Source organism: Mobula hypostoma, chromosome 8 (genome assembly GCF_963921235.1).
Source record: "Mobula hypostoma chromosome 8, sMobHyp1.1, whole genome shotgun sequence".
Lineage (NCBI taxonomy): Eukaryota > Metazoa > Chordata > Chondrichthyes > Myliobatiformes > Myliobatidae > Mobula > Mobula hypostoma.
In genome coordinates this window covers 160,444,292-160,460,835 of record NC_086104.1, presented here as the reverse complement: position 1 = coordinate 160,460,835, position 16,544 = coordinate 160,444,292, and the positions used below count along the sequence as shown (strand labels likewise).

The 16,544-nt window shown below is 45.1% G+C and overlaps 1 protein-coding gene across 1 annotated transcript in view; it reads right to left on the bottom strand.

Annotated features, from left to right (window-relative positions):
- The window catches only part of gfra2b (GDNF family receptor alpha 2b), a 401,770-nt gene that overhangs the window by 3,574 nt on the left and 381,652 nt on the right, over positions 1-16,544 (bottom strand). The window lies entirely within an intron of this gene.

Below are 16,544 nucleotides of genomic sequence, written 5' to 3'. Positions count from 1 at the left end.
TGGAATAAGAAGATAAGATCTAATTATTATTTGGTCAATACATTCAAAAGCTTAGCAGTGGCTGATTGGCAGGAGGCAAAGGGTGGGAATAAAGGGAGCGTTTTCTGGCTAGCTAGCAGTGACTTGTGGTGTTCCACAGGGTTCTGTGTTGGGATCAATTCTTTTTATATTATATAATGATGAAATTAACGGCTTTGTTGCAATGTTTTCAGAGGATATGAAGATAAGTGGAAAAGGACAGGAAGGCTACATAGACACAGACTGATTAGGAGAAGGGGCAAAGAAATATCTGATGCAAAGTCTATGGTGGAAGGAATGAAGGGGTTGACTTCTCTCTGTGAGAAGAAAATACAAAAAATTGAGTTGCAGAGGGATTTGGGAGTCCTTGTGCAGGATTCCCTAAAGGTTAATTTTCAGGTTGAGTACGTGGTGAGGAAGGCAAATGCAATGTTAGCAATCATTCCAAGAGGACTACAATATAAAAGCAAGGATGTAATGTTGAAACTTTATAAAGCACTGGTGAAGTCTCACTTGGAGTATGGAGCAGGTTTGGGACCCTTATCATAGAAAGGATGTGAAGAAACTGGAAAGGATTCAAAGGAGGTTCACGAAAATGATTCCAGGATTGAATGGCTTGCAACTGAAGAGCATATGATGGTTCTGGGCCTGTATTCACTGGAATTCAGAAGAATGAGGGGTGAGCTCATTAAAACCTATCGAATGGTGAAAGGCCTTGATCGAGTGGATGGGGACAGGATGTTTCCTATGGTGGGAGAGTCTAAGACCAGAAGGCACAGCCTCAGAATAGGGGAACAACCTTTTAGAATGGAGATGAGGAGGAATTTCACTAGAGAGTGGTGAATCTGTGGAATTCTTTGTCATAGGCAGCTGCGGAGGCCAAGTCTTTATGTATGTTTAAGACAGAGGTTGATAGATTCTTGATTGGTCAGGGCAGGAAGGGATTTGGGGAGAAGGCAGGAGATTGGGGCTGAGAGGAAAATTGGATCAGGCATGATGAAATGGCAGAGCAGACTCACTGGGCTAAGTGGCCTAGTTCTACTCCTGTTTGTTATGGTCTTAAGCAATACTCATGAACATGAGAAACATCACCTCCTTCTGTGCTGTAGACTTAAAGTCATAGAGTACTACAGCCCAGAAACAAGCCCTTCAGCCCATCTAGTCAAGTCAAACCGCTACAGTGATTACCCTACAATCATCTGGCTCCTGAACCAGTGTGGAAAGCAAAGAAAGCCAGAGAACGGTAGGAGATGCTTGCCTCTCTGACTGGAGGCCTGTGACTAGTGGAGTGCCACAAGGATCACTGCTCTGTCCATTGTTCTTTGTCATCAAACCTTAATAAACTCAATCAGCAAATTTATGGATTGGGGGTGTAGTGGACAACGAGGAAGGCTAACAAAGCTTGCAGTGGAATCTGGACCAGCTGGAAAAATGACTGATGACATTTAATGCAGACAAGTGTGAGGTGTTAACTCAGCCAAGGACGGTCCCAAGCCCGGCTGCCCATCCTATAAAATCCAGAGTAACAGAAGCCACTAATAGAAGCTCCAAAGACCTCATCCCTGGGAGGGAAAGGATCTTTGAAGATGGGCTATACTTGAGACAAGTTGAGACAGCTCAGGACAGAGGATTCTGGCGAATTGCTGTTAGTGGCGTATGTCCCAGCAGGAATGATGGGCTTGAGAGAGTGAAGTGTTGTACTTTCAATGGACAGTCCACGGCAGGACCTACACAGTGATCAGTAGTTGCACAGTGGTAGAACACAGGGATTTGGGAAGACAGATTTCTAGTTCCTTCAAAGTGGCATCATAGTTAGATAGGTCATAAAGAAAGTTTTTGGCACATCAGCTTTCATAATGCAAAGAACTGAGTACAGGAACTGGGATGTTATATTGAAGTTATATAAGACATTGGCAAAGACAAACTTGGAATATTGTGTGCATTTCTGGACATCTACCTATGGGAAAGAGGTAAACATGATTTAATGAATGCAGAGAAAATTTACAAGCATATTGCCAGGACTTGAGGACTGGAGATATAGGGAAAGGTTGAATAGGTTAGAACGTTATATCCTAGAACGTAATAGATTGAGGAGAGATTTGACAAAGGTATACAAAATCGTGAGGGGCACAGATAGGGTAAAAATTTATGGGCATTTAAGGGAAGTTTGGATAAATATATGCATGGGAGAAGTATGGAGGGCTATGGTCTGGGTGCGGGCTGGTGGGACTAGGCAGATTATTAATTCAGCATGGACACGATGGGCCAAAAATCCTGTTTCTGTGCTGCAGTACTCCATGACTCTATAAGTACTCTGACTCTAGTACTTCATGGCTCTATAAGTACTCTGACTCTGTAGTACTCCATGGCTCGATAAGTACTCTGACTCTGTAGTACTCCATGGCTCTATAAGTACTCTGACTCTGTAGTACTCCATGGCTCGATAAGTACTCTGACTCTGTAGTACTCCATGGCTCGATAAGTATTCTGACTCTGTAGTACTCCATGGTTCTATAAGTACTCTGACTCTGTAGTACTCCATGGCTCTATAAGTACTCTGACTCTGTAGTACTCCATGACTCTGTAAGTTTTTGTTTACATAGAAGTAGATGCAGAAATGTCAGAATCAGGTTTCATATCTCTGATTTATACTGTAAATTACAATAAGAAATATATATATACATGAAAAATTCTGCAGATGCTGGGAATTCAAAGCAACACACACAAAATGCTGGAGGAACTCAGCGGGTACTGCTGTGCCTTTTTTGTAAGTGCATCCATGTGTTGGACCTAGGAGAGATCTTCAGAGATATTGAGAACCAGGAACTTGAAGCTGCTTAGCCTTTCCACTGCTGACCTCTCGATGAGTGTACTCCTGACGTCGCCTTCCTGAAGCTGCTCAGCCTTTCCACTGCTGACGTCTCGATGAGCGTACTCCCAGCCTGTTCTCCCTCTTTCTATGGCTGAGACCTCAATGCGGATTCTCCCAGCTTCCCCATCCTGAACTCCACAATCAGTTCTTTACCTTGCTGACATTGAGAGCAAGATTGTTCTTCAGACACCACTCCACCAGCTGATCTATATCACTCCTGAGATTCTACCAACAATAGTGGTTTTCATCGGCAAATTTATAGCTGGTGTCTGAGCGGTGTCGAGCTATAAAGTCATAGGTGTCGAGTAGAGCAGCAGTTCATAATTCTTGAGTACAGCTTCTCACCATAAGTTAGTAAACTTCTATCATATAGGTCATACCTAAAGTGAACTCACATTTAATTCCTCATATTTCTTACAGAGTAAAGGAGGCCACTCAGCCCATCACACCTATGTCAACTCTCAGTGAAATCCCCTCAACTTGTTCCCTCATTCGCTCCCAGATGCCTTTAATTCCACTCTGGTTTGACATTAGGGGTCATTTCTGGTTGCCAAGTAACTGCCTTTGAGATGCAGGAGGAATCTGTGGCCCCAGTGAGAAAGCCTGTGGTCACAGGAGAAAATCAAACTTCAGACGGACAGTCCTAGGGCTCATGAGCAAAGCAGGGGTTTCAGAACTGTGAAGTACTACACGCCGTTCAGGGCACCTGCCATCTGAAGGCGACATGTGTGTCCAGGCTCTGAGTGAGATCCTTGCTCTTCGCATTCTGATGCTGAGCCCCTTGGAGTTCTGTGGCAGAGTGTCAACATCCTGCAGTTTGCTGCTTGACCGGCTGGACTTGTCACACTTTCATTAACCCTCCATTAACTTCAGTGGAGCAAATTCTAGGTAATGTGCAGTCTCTGGGTTAGATTATTTTGCATATATTTAATTATTATTTGCATCTTAATATCTTTTATGAATAAGTTTAAATATTTAAAATCAATTCCCTGCATTTATTGCTTGAGTTTTCCTAAACAGTTCTCGAATATATGTCAATGTTTATGCATATGTGACATATCCAAACATAGCTAGTGTCAAGTCTGACAGCTTTCAACACTCTGAACAGAATAAACAGAAAAACAATGTCACAGTCAAGTCTACTGACACATCCACATACTCAGTAGCCACTTTATTAGGTACACCTGTACACCTCCTCATTGATGTAAATATCTAATCAGCCAATCATGTCGCAGCATCTCAATGCATAAAAATATGCAGACATTGTCAAGAGGTTTGGCTGTTGTTCAGACCAAACATCAGAATGGGGAAGGAATGTGATCTAAGTGACTTTGACCGTGGAATGATTGCTGGTGCCAGACAGGGTGGTTTGAGTATCTCAGAAACTGATGATCTCCTGGGATTTTCACAGACAACAGACTCTACAGTTCACAGGGAATGGTGTGCACATCCAGTGACCGGCTATTCTGTGGGCAAAAACACTTTTGCTAATGAGAGAGGTCAGAGGAGAATGGCTAGACTGGTTCAATCAGACAAGAAAGCACAGTAACTCAGATAACCACGTGTTACAACAGTGGTGTGCAGAAGAACATCTCAGAATGCATAACACGTCGACCCTTGAAGTGGATGGGCTACAGCAGCAGAAGATCATGAACACACACTCAAAGGCCACTTTATTAGGTACAGGAGGTAAGGCCACCGAATGTATATACACAGATGCAATGAAAACTTACTTGCAGCAGCACCACAGTTACATAGATGCAAGAAAAAACATAAATTATCCAAAAGTTATTCAAAATGACACTAGAAATAACTCAGAACAAAAAAAGACCATTGTAGTGCAAAGTAATCATAGTGTTGCTGTAGTTGAGGGGGTGATGAGGGAATGTGCTGGTTGGTTCAAGAACTGAATGGTTGAAGCGAAGTTGTTGTTTCTGAACCTGGTGGTTTGGGACTTCAGGCTTCTGTACCCCCTACCTGATGGTAAACGTGACAAGGAGTGAGAATTTAAAAACGTAAACATGAGGAATTCTGCAGATGCTGGAAATTCAAGCAACACACATCAAAGTTGCTGGTGAACGCAGCAGGCCAGGCAGCATCTCTAGGAAGAGGTACAGTCGACGTTTCAGGCCAAGACCCTTCGTCAGGAGTGAGAAGCTGTTACCGAACCTGGTGGTGTGGGACTTTGAGTTTTTGTACTTCCAGCCCAATGGCAACTGTGACAAGGAGCGAGATGTGATATGTTTGAGAAGATATAAATGGAATATGTTTCTCATGCCCATTATTTTACAATAATTACTTAACACTCATTCAAAATTACACACTGAGGTGTGGTCACAATGAGATTTCACACTGAGGTGCTGTCTCAATGAGATTACATTCTGCGGGGCTGTCTCAATGAGGTTACAATCTGAGGTGCTATCTAAACACTTTGGATTGGTTGTAAACCACTCTGAAGAACTCAATCCAGGAGAAGACACAAGAAATGCAAAAGTTTAACAGCTGTGAAGGACTGGATAGACTGAACAGTGTTCTGTGGGGAGGAAGCAGATATCTGCTTACTCATCAGTCATCCTAACTCTACTCATCTCAAAGCAGAATGGCTGCTTAGCTACAGATCAAAATACTTTCCCTTCATGAAGATTAACCTAACTACCGGGTACTGCTCATGGCAACACACACAAAAAACTGGAGGAACTCAGCAGGTCAGGCAGCATCTATGGAGGGGAATCAACATTTTGGGTTGAGACCCTTCATCAGATGATGACTTACTGCACACAGCAGCAGGGATGAGTAAAGAAGACCTGCTCTTCGATGTTCTGGAGTCTGACATGACTGAGTGGTTGCTCCCTGATGGATCCCAGCTATTACTGGTGGTCACTGATTATTTTGCAGGAGCTTCATCTCATCTCTGGTAGATGCTAGGCGACACTGGCTTACTCTGATCCACCGACGACAACCCTCAGAGTCAGAATCAGGTTTATTAGTACTGACATACAGTACGCCAGCTGTACAGTGCAATACTTAAAATATATTAAAAATTGCAATAACACACACACATTTATATAGTAGCAAAAGTAGTGAAGTAGTTTCACAACCACAAACTCTACTACAGGGTCTACTCAGATGGGCTGCACAACAGGTTTGGCAATTGCGTTTGTGAATATGCATGTTCCAGCTAATTACTGTCTCATTATGGTGATATTTAACTCTCTTTTTTCATTGTAGTCTTGTCGAGACTTGGCCAAAAGCACAGCAATGTTTACTCTCCCTGCTTACTCTTGTCCTTGTTCAGGAAAGAGGACTACCGTTTTGACAGACGCTGGAAAGGAGCGTTATTCATTTAGTATTTCATTACTGCTTCCAGCGCGGTGTTGGCATTAACTTTCAGTTTGAGAGCTTTCATTAACGGCCCTGTTGGCTAAGTGTTTATTGTTTCTCTTTTCCTTTAAATTCTGTAACAGTCAGTGAACTGTTGAGATTTCTCTCTCTCTCTCTCTCCATACTTGTGGTATATCCGAATGTTCTAGCAGGTAGTGTTCACGGGTTTGTGGACCGTTCAGACTTCTGATCACAAAGGGAAAACATTGAGTCTGGGTCTTCACACTCCCGTTGCTCCTCTCTGAGGAAGTGATGAGAAGAGGGTACGTCCTGGGGAGTGGGGGGAATTCTGTAACTAAGAGAGACCACACACCTAGGACTTGAGGACCAGCTGAATATTTGAAGAGAAGCAGCAGGAAGGCCATATAGTCTTGTCTTTACCGCACTGTATGGAAGAGTATGTACTTCCTTTGGAATCTTCTGTGATTCACTTCAGATTTTCTTTACTCCAGGATCAACCTGAGTGTGCAGAAGGGTTTGTGGACTCACTGACTCAGGACAGACTGAAAGTACTTCAAGCTCTCGGCAACAGTCAGATATTTCAGTGTGACGATTGCTAGCCCTTTCCTCTTTCTCCCTCTGTCCCTCTGACTATACCCCTTGCCCATCCTCTGGGTTTCCTCCCCTCCCCCTTTTCCTTCTCTCTGGGCTTCCTGTCCCATGATCCTCTCATAATCCTTTTGCCAATCTCTTGGCTCCATCCCTCCCCCTCCTGTCTTCTCCTATCATTTCGGATCTCCCCCTCCCCCTCCCACTTTCAAATCTTTTACTAGCTCTTCTTTCAGTTAGTCCTGACGAAGGGTCTCGGCCTGAAAGGTCGACTGTACCTCTTCCTAGAGATGCTGCCTGGCCTGCTGCGTTCACCAGCAACTTTGATGTGTGTTGCTTGAATTTCCAGCATCTGCACAATTCCTCGTGTGTACATGTTTGGCACAGCTTTGTGGCTGAAGGGCCTGTATTGTGCTGTAGGTTTTCTATGTTTCTTATGTTCCTATGTTTGACCCAAAAGGAATAGCTGTCACTGATGGAGTAACAGGAATCAGAGAGATGCCAGAGGCCAAGTGTGGAGCAAAATATGATGGTTACGATGGTGTATGATGTGTTGGATATCATTAGTTGGGAGATTGGGTTGAAGAGCCACAAGGTAATGTTAGAGCTCTGTAAGAGCCTGGTTAGACCACACTTGGTATATTATGTTCAATTCTGGTCACTTCATTATAGGAAGGATATAGAAGCTTTAGAGAGGGCGCAGAGGAGGTTTACCATGGTGCTGCCTGGATTAGAGAGCATGTCTTATGAGGAGAAGTTAAGTGAGCTAGGTCTTTTCTCTTTGGAGTGAAGGCGGATAAGAGATGACTTAAAAGAGGTGTACAAGGTGATAAGAGGCATACAAAGAGTCGGCAACCAGCACCTTTTTCCCAGGGCTAAAATGGCAATTGAAAGAGGGTGATTTTAAGGTGATTGGAGGAATGCATGGGCAAGCTGACAGGAGCAAGTTTTTTACAGCGTGCTGAGTGTGTGGAACGTGCTGCCAGGGGTGCTGGTAGAGGTAGATACCTTAAGGACATTTAAGAAATTCTTAAAAAGGCACAGGGATTATAGAAAAATAGAGGCCGATGTGCAAGGGAAGAGTCAGACTGAAATTGGCGCACGTTAAAATATTGGCATAAGTTTGTGGACTGGATGGCCTGTACTGTTCTGTATTTGAAGATCTGGAAATGAGAGTGCAGATATTCCATGCAATTGTAAAGGTTAAGTATGGAGAGATTTGAAAACAATGACAAAATATAACTTGTTTTCCAGGTGGCAATCCTGTGCACTTCGGCAGATAGAGACTGTAGATGTACAGGGTGTGATCTTGTGACTATCGTGAGGATAGTCAGAGGCTTTTTCCCAGGATAGCATGAGAGGGCACAGTTTTAAGGTGCTTGGAAGTAGGTACAGAGGAGATGTCAGGGTAAGTTTATTTACGCAGAGTGTGGTAAGCGTGTGGAATGGGTTACCGGCGATGGTGCTGGAGGCTGATATGATAGGGTCTTTTAAGAGACTCCTGGATAGGTACATAGAGCTCAGAAAAATAGAGGGCTATGGGTAACTCAAGGTAATTTCTAAGGTAAGGACATGTTTGGCACAGCATTGTGGGCCAAAGGGCCTGTATTGTGCTGTAGGTTTTCTATGTTCTATGTTCTAGATGGAGACCGTGTACATACAGGGTGTGATCCAGTGTACAACAGATAGAGACCGTGTATATACAGGGTGTGATCCTGTGTATGGCAGATAGAGACCATGTACGTACAGGGTGTGATTCTGTGCACGGCAGATAGAGACGATGGACGTACAGGGAGTGGTCCTGTGTACAACAGATAGAGACCGTGTACGTGCAGGGTGTGATCCTGTGTACTACAGATAGAGACCGTGTATGTACAGGGTGTGATCCTGTGTACAGCAGATAGAGACTGTATATGTACAGGGTGTGATCCTGTGTACTCCAGATAGAGACCGTGTACATACAGGGTTTGATCCTGTGTATGGCAGATAGAGACCATGTATGTACAGGGTGTGATCCTGTGTACTACAGATAGAGACCGTGTACGCACAGGGTGTGATCCTGTGTATGGCAGATAGAGACCGTGTATGTACAGGGTGTGGTCCTGTGTACAACAGATAGATACCATGGACATACAGGGTGTGATCTTGTCTGCTAATGACAGTATTCTATGAAGTGGAACCTCATAAATGAAACAATCGCTTTCTCCTTCCTCAGTTATCAGTTCTCCCTCAAATTTACTGCTCAACTTATAATGGATTTGTTGAACTGGATTTAATTTGTTAAGATCTGGTCTTACACTTACATGTGAAGAGTTGTTGAAATCCCTGAAGAAATGTGTGAACTTGAACACCAACTGGGAAAGACTCTAAAACTAGTGACAAAGTCAGGTAACACTCTGCTGATATGCAATAGTGAGTTTCTCAAGTAGGTCATCGTGTGCATCGAGCTTTTGCTCCTTTCTGCTTCAGCATCATGGTCAGAGTGCCATCAATCTCTGCCTACAGTATTCCTCTAGAGAGATTAATCATCGCCAGAGCTCCTCTTTCTTATTTCCACATGCATGTAATTTCATAAAGTTTGCAACCATAGCTCAGTAGACACCAAACAATTTGTATTCTTCAGAAGAGTGTCATATACCATAGAAACCATAGAAACTACAGCACAGAAACAGGCCCTTTGGCTCTTCTTGGCTGTGCCGAACCATTTTCTGCCTAGTCCCACTGACCTGCACACGGACCATATCCCTCCATACACCTCCCATCCATGTATCTGTCCAATTTATTCTTAAATGTTAAAAAAGAACCCGCATTTACCACCTCGTCTGGCAGCTCATTCCATACTCCCACCATTCTCTGTGTGAAGAAGCCCCCGCTAATGTTCCCTTTAAACTTTTCCCCCCTCACCCTTAACCCATGTCCTCTGGTTTTTTTCTCCCCTTGCCTCAGTGGAAAAAGCCTGCTTGCATTCACCCTATCTATACCCATCATAATTTTATATACCTCTATCAAATCTCCCCTCATTCTTCTACGCTCCAGGGAATAAAGCCCTAACCTATTCAACCTTTCTCTGTAACTGAGTTTCTCAAGTCCCGGCAACATCTTGTAAACCTTCTCTGCACTCTTTCAACCTTATTTATATCCTTCCTGTAATTTGGTGACCAAAACTGAACACAATACTCCAGATTCGGCCTCACCAATGCCTTATACAACCTCATCATAATATTCCAGCTCTTACACTCAATACTTCGATTAATAAAGGCCAATGTACCAAAAGCTCTCTTTACGACCCTATCTACCTGTGACGACACTTTTAGGGAATTTTGTATCTGTATTCCCAGATCCCTCTGTTCCACTGCACTCCTCAGTGCCTTACCATTAACCCTGTATGTTCTACGTTGGTTTGTCCTTTAACGTGCAATACCTCACACTTGTCAGTATTAAACTCCATCTGCCATTTTTCAGCCCATTTTTCCAGCTGGTCCAAGTCCCTCTGCAGGCTCTGAAAACCTTCCTCACTGTCTACTACACCTCCAATCTTTGTATCATCAGCAAACTTGCTGATCCAATTTACCACATTATCATCCAAATCATTGATATAGATGACAAATAACAATGGACCCAGCACTGATCCCTGTGGCACACCACTAGTCACAGGCCTCCACTCAGAGAAGCAATTCTCTACCGCCACTCTCTGGCTTCTTCCATCGAGCCAATGTCTAATCCAATTTGCCACCTCTCCATGTATACCTAGCGACTGAATTTTCCTAACTAACCTCCCATGCGGGACCTTGTCAAAGGCCTTACTGAAGTCCATGAAGACAATATCCACTGCCTTCCCTTCATCCACTTTCCTGGTAACCTCCTCGAAAAACTCCAACAGATTGGTCAAACATGACCTACCACGCACAAAGCCATGTTGACTCTCCCTAATAAGCCCCTGTCTATCCAAATGCTTGTAGATTCTGTCTCTTAGTACTCCCTCCAATAACTTACCTACTACTGACGTTAAACTCACCGGCCTATAATTTCCCGGATTACTTTTCGATCCTTTTTTAAACAACGGAACAACATGAGCCACTCTCCAATCCTCCGGCACTTCACCCGTAGACAGCGACATTTTAAATATTTCTGCCAGGGCCCCCGCAATTTCAACACTAGTCTCCTTCAAGGTCCGAGGGAACACTCTGTCAGCTCCCGGGGATTTATCCACTTTAATTTTCCTCAAGACAGCAAGCACCTCCTCCTTTTCAATCTGTACAGTTTCCATGGTCTCACTACTTGATTCCCTCAATTCCACAGATTTCATGCCAGCTTCCTTAGTAAATACAGACGCAAAAAACCTATTTAAGATCTCCCCCATTTCCTTTGGTTCCGCACAAAGCCGACCACTCTGATCTTCAAGAGGACCAATTTTATCCCTTACAGTCCTTTTGCTCTTAATATACTTGTAAAAGCTCTTTGGATTATCCTTCACTTTGACTGCCAAGGCAACCTCATGTCTTCTTTTTGCCCTCCTGATTTCTTTCTTAAGTATTTTCTTGCACTTCTTATACTCCTCAAGCACCTTATTTACTCCCTGCTTCCTATACATGTCATACAACTCCCTCTTCTTCTTTATCAGAGTTGCAATATCCCTTGAGAACCAAGGTTCCTTATTCCTATTCAATTTGCCTTTAATCCTGACAGGAACATACAAACTCTGCACTCTCAAAATTTCCCCTTTGAAGGCTTCCCACCTACCAATCACATCTTTGCCAGAGAACAACCTGTCCCAATCCACGCTTTTTAGACCCTTTCTCATTTCTTCAAATTTGGCCTTCTTCCAGTTCAGACCTCAACCCTAGGACCAGATCTATCCTTGTCCATGATCAAATTGAAACTAATGGTGTTATGATCACTGGAACCAAAGTGCTCCCCTACACAGACTTCTGTCACTTGCCCTAATTCGTTTCCTAACAGGAGATCCAATATTGCATCCCCTCTAGTTGGTCCCTCTATATACTGATTTAGAAAACTTTCCTGAACACATTTTACAAACTCTAAACCATCTAGACCTCTAACAGTATGGGAGTCCCAATCAATGTATGGAAAATTAAAATCCCCTACCACCACAACTTTATGTTTCCTGCAGTTGTCTGCTATCTCTCTGCAGATTTGCTCTTCCAAGTCTCGTTGACTATTGGGTGGTCTGTAATACAATCCCACTAATGTGGCCATACCTTTCCTGTTTCTCAGCTCCACCCATAAGGACTCAGTAGACAAGCCCTCTAATCTGTCCTGCCTGAGCACTGCTGTAATATTTTCCCTAACAAGCAATGCTACTCCCCCACCTTTCATTCCTCTGCCTCGATCACATCTGAAACATCGGAACCCTGGAATATTAAGCTGCCAGTCCTGCCCCTCCTGTAGCCAAGTTTCACTAATTTCTACAACATCATAATTCCACATGTCAATCCACGCCCTCAACTCATCCGCCTTCCCCGCAATACTCCTAGCATTGAAATATATACACCTCAGAAGATTTTTACTACCACCCACAACCTTTCTATCAGCGGATTTGCTTAAACTTTCAATATCATTTATTTTCACCCCAGCCACACTGTCAGCTCTGGCACTCTGGTTCCCATTCCCCTGCAAATCTAGTTTAAAGCCTCCCCAACAGCACTAACAAACCTCCCTGAAAGGATATTGGTCCCCCTGTGGTTCAAGTGTAACCCGTCTCTCTTGTACAGGTCCCACCTGCCCCAGAAGAGGTCCCAATGATCCTGAAATCTGAAACCCTGCCCCCTACACCAGTTCCTCAGCCACTTGTTCCTCCTCCAGAGCATCCTATTCCTACCCTCACTGGCACCTAGCACAGGTAGCAATCCTGAGATTACCACCCTTGAGGTTCTGCTTTTCAACTTCCTACCAAGCTCTCTATACTCACTGTCCAGGACCTCTTCACTCTTCCTTGCTATGTCATTGGTACCGATGTGCACCACGACATCTGGCTGGTCACCCTCCCACTTCAGAATTGTTGACATACAGTTTGGTTGACATCGTAATTTTTGGGCCCCATATCTGAGGAACAGTGCGCTGGCAATGGAGAGAGGAGCTTTATGAGAATTATCCCTAGGTTTAAAGGGTTAATGTATGAGGAGCATTTGATGGCTCTGGGGTATAGAAGAATAATGGGGTGATATTATTGAAACCTATCAAACATTAAAAGGCACAGATAGAGTGGACATGGATAGCGAGAGAGTCTTTGACCAGAAGACACGGCCTCAGAACAGAGGGACGTCCCTTTAGAACAGAGATGAGGAAGAATTTCTTTAGCCAGAGGGTGATGAATCTATGGAATTCATTGCCGCAGACGGCTGTGGAAGCCAGGTTATTGAGTATATTTAAAATGGAAGTTGATAAGTTCTTGGTTAGTAAGGGTGTCAAAGGTTACAGGGAGAAGGCAGGAGAATGGGGTTGAGAGGGATAGTAAAGTAAAACACACATGATGGAATGGCAGAGCAGACTTGATGGGTGGAATGGACTAAAGCTGCTCCTTTGTCTTATGATCTTATCATGTCAAGGAGCTATCATGTTGACTCTCAAGATGAGTTTTCAGCCATGGCTCAGTAAATATTGTGGGTTCGAGCTTCACCTAAGTGTCAATCCCAATATCTCTGATGCTTTGATCGTTGGGGACTGCTGCATGGTCCCAGGTAGCATCTATCGAATCAGCTTGTTACTGAAGTTCTTGTATTAAATATTGTTATTACTGCCCAAATTCCAAACGTAGACATTAGTGATCTGAAATCTGTGCAATGCACCACAGTCCGCAGAAAAGTTTCATTTTTGTGCCACACAGGGTGGTTCTTTAACCAAAATTAAAGCACAAGTAGATAGGTGCAAGTTTGGATTTGTGCTGCTTGTCACTGCAGGAAGCAACTGAATCTCTGATTACCGCTGGCTACAAACCTAGGCTGTGTGGGATTGTGCTCGGAGAATGCAGCCCTCATTCCCCACTCCACTAGCCCCAGTCACTCACTCCCTCTGCTACTGTTTCATTACAGCAAGTCTCGGTTCACACACTGCCAGTCTGATTTATCAAGCTTTCCCGTGAGAGATCTCCACAAAGTGCTTACTGTCTATTCTTCTGCTCTGAAAAACAGCATTAAATCATATACTATTACGTGTTCCATTCCTCTCAATTGACAGGACAGGACTAACTCCATCTACTGTGGGGATGGAATTGCAAAATATTACCATGTACTTGCCTCCAAATCTGGTGGCAGGGAACCCTGTTTCTCTTTACAGTGGCAGCTGGAAAATTGGGGTTGGATTTCCACCACTGTTTGTAAGGAGTATGAACGTTTTCTTCGTGACTGGTTAGGTTTCCTCCGGGTGCCCTGGTCTCCTCCCACGTCCTCAGGACATATGGGTTAGGGTTAGTAATGAGTGGGCATCAGTATTGGCACTCGAAGTGTGGCGACACTTGCGGGCAGCCAACATAATCCTCTTTGATTTGATTAGATGCCAACAATACATTTCACTGCATGTTTCGGTGTACATGTGACAAATACAGCTAATCTCTTTAATCACAAACAAGAGAAAATCTGCAGATCCTGAATATCTGAGCAACACACAGCAGGAACTCAGCAGGTCAGGCAGCAGCAAGGGAAAGTGTTCAGTCGATCTTTCGGGCCTTTTCCATGGATGCTGCCTGGCCCGTTGAGTTCCTCCAGCATTTTGTGTGCGTTGCTCGAATCCCTTTAATCTTTCATCATCATGTAATCGGACTATTCTGAGGAAATAGTTTGTAGTGCTTGTCCCAGGACTCCTGCACTACACTGAGAAATATCCCCTAGAGCATCAGGGTTCCCAGAACCATATACAGACAGTCCAGACAGGAGCCTCCCCAGCTGATCATTTGTCCTGGAGTTGCTGCAAGAAAAGTCCTCCATATAAATGCCAGAGGAAAAGCAGGGAGACTGGGCAGTGACCATACTGACCCTTGGGCTTTGGAAGATCTATGCCAGGGTCCCTGGGGATTGATGGTCTTATTCCAAGGATGCCCGGATGAGCTGCAACTGCAGCCATGTGGTCTGACGAATTACTCCCTTGTACCTACAGTATTTATCTTGGGTCCTGCCTGACTATTCATCACTGTCATCACAACAACAGTGCTTGCTTTCTAATTACGTCAAGAGTTACCTTCCCGGCTCCAGCTGAGTTCTCCCTAATGGAGTGACCCAAATGACTGTTCCACAAAATGGTCTCTCAAATTGAGCATCATTCCCTCAGTACCTCAGTAAATAAACTTTAACAAAACTATAAAAGTTTATTTACATCACAGATACAGTATTTACAAGACAGTGAGTACACCCAGACTAAAATATGGTTACTAACACCTATTAGACAATCAATACCCTGGCAGGGGGACCCACTGATCCCAGAAGTCCCCCAGTGTGTCCACTGCAACTGTGTGCCCCCTCTCCAAGGACAGCTGGGCACGAAGGTATCCTCAGAAAGGGGGCAGGCATCCGCCGCCTAGAACCATGAATGGCCATCTCGAGCAGGCCCAGGAGCAAGCTCAACAGGAGATACCCCTCCCGCCCCGCCCTCTTCCGAACTGGGTGCCCGGTCTAAACTACAGCCAGAACCTCAGCAGCAGCCACTTCAGAAACTCAAACAGGGTCTGCAATCTGCCACACTCCATATGAGCATGGTACACCGACTCCCTCCACCCACAGAACGGACAGGTGGACCTGCTCAAAAACTTGTGGTACGATACTGCCCGATGCAACACCTTCCACCCCAGTGTAAAGGGGAGGCACCCCTGCAAAAAGAAACTTCCACTGGGGTCGTCCTCCACTACCAAATGGGAAAACAGACTGACAAGGTGAGTCTGGTTGGCAGATGAAGGCACGGAAGTGAAAGGTGTGCAGGAGCAGCCTGTACAAGAAATGCTTTGGAGTATCACAGAAGGGCACAGTGAGTATCCCGTGAGATGGCCTGCATCGTGCGGGTCCTCTCCCGCGTGGTCTCGCGAGGCCTGGGTCCGACAAGCACATCAGATGGTGCTGCAGCCAGAACCCCTCCACGATCCCGCACCCTCTCGACACTCACCGTAACAGGATCAGGACCAGTCCCCCCAGCAGCCAGAGCACCCTGCCTGGACAAGGCCAGACCCCATACCCTCTACAGTGCCCAGCAGAAGCAAGGCAGTTCCCTCAGAGTGGCAGCAGGGTACAACTGCTCTGCACCGAGAGAGGCACCTGACCCGTCCCCAGTACCCCTGCATAATCAACCCATAGGACGTCCCAGATGGCCCAAGAAATTCAACAGTCAGCCCATCTGCTCCTGGGGACTTGCCTCTCTGCAGCTGGTTGAGGGCACTGGTCAGCTCCACCAAAGATAGTGATGCATCAAGTCGATCAGCACCCCCAGTGCTGACCCTCGGCAAGTCCCCCCACAGAGCCCTGTGTGCATCCTCACTGCACGGGTCCAGAGAGAAGAGAGCCTTGTAAAAGGAATGGGTTTCCACAACAATTCTCACTGGATCCATGACGGAGAAGCCATGGTCTGTCAGGAACTCCACGAGCTGCCTGCGGACACCCCTCCCCCTCTCGAGAGAGTAGGAGAAGGGCGAGGTGTGGTCCAGATCCTGCAGCATCTGGACCTGAGACCTCACGTAATCGCCTCGGGACCCCTCAAGCTGCAGGTGCCTCAGTGCCTCCTCCTTCCT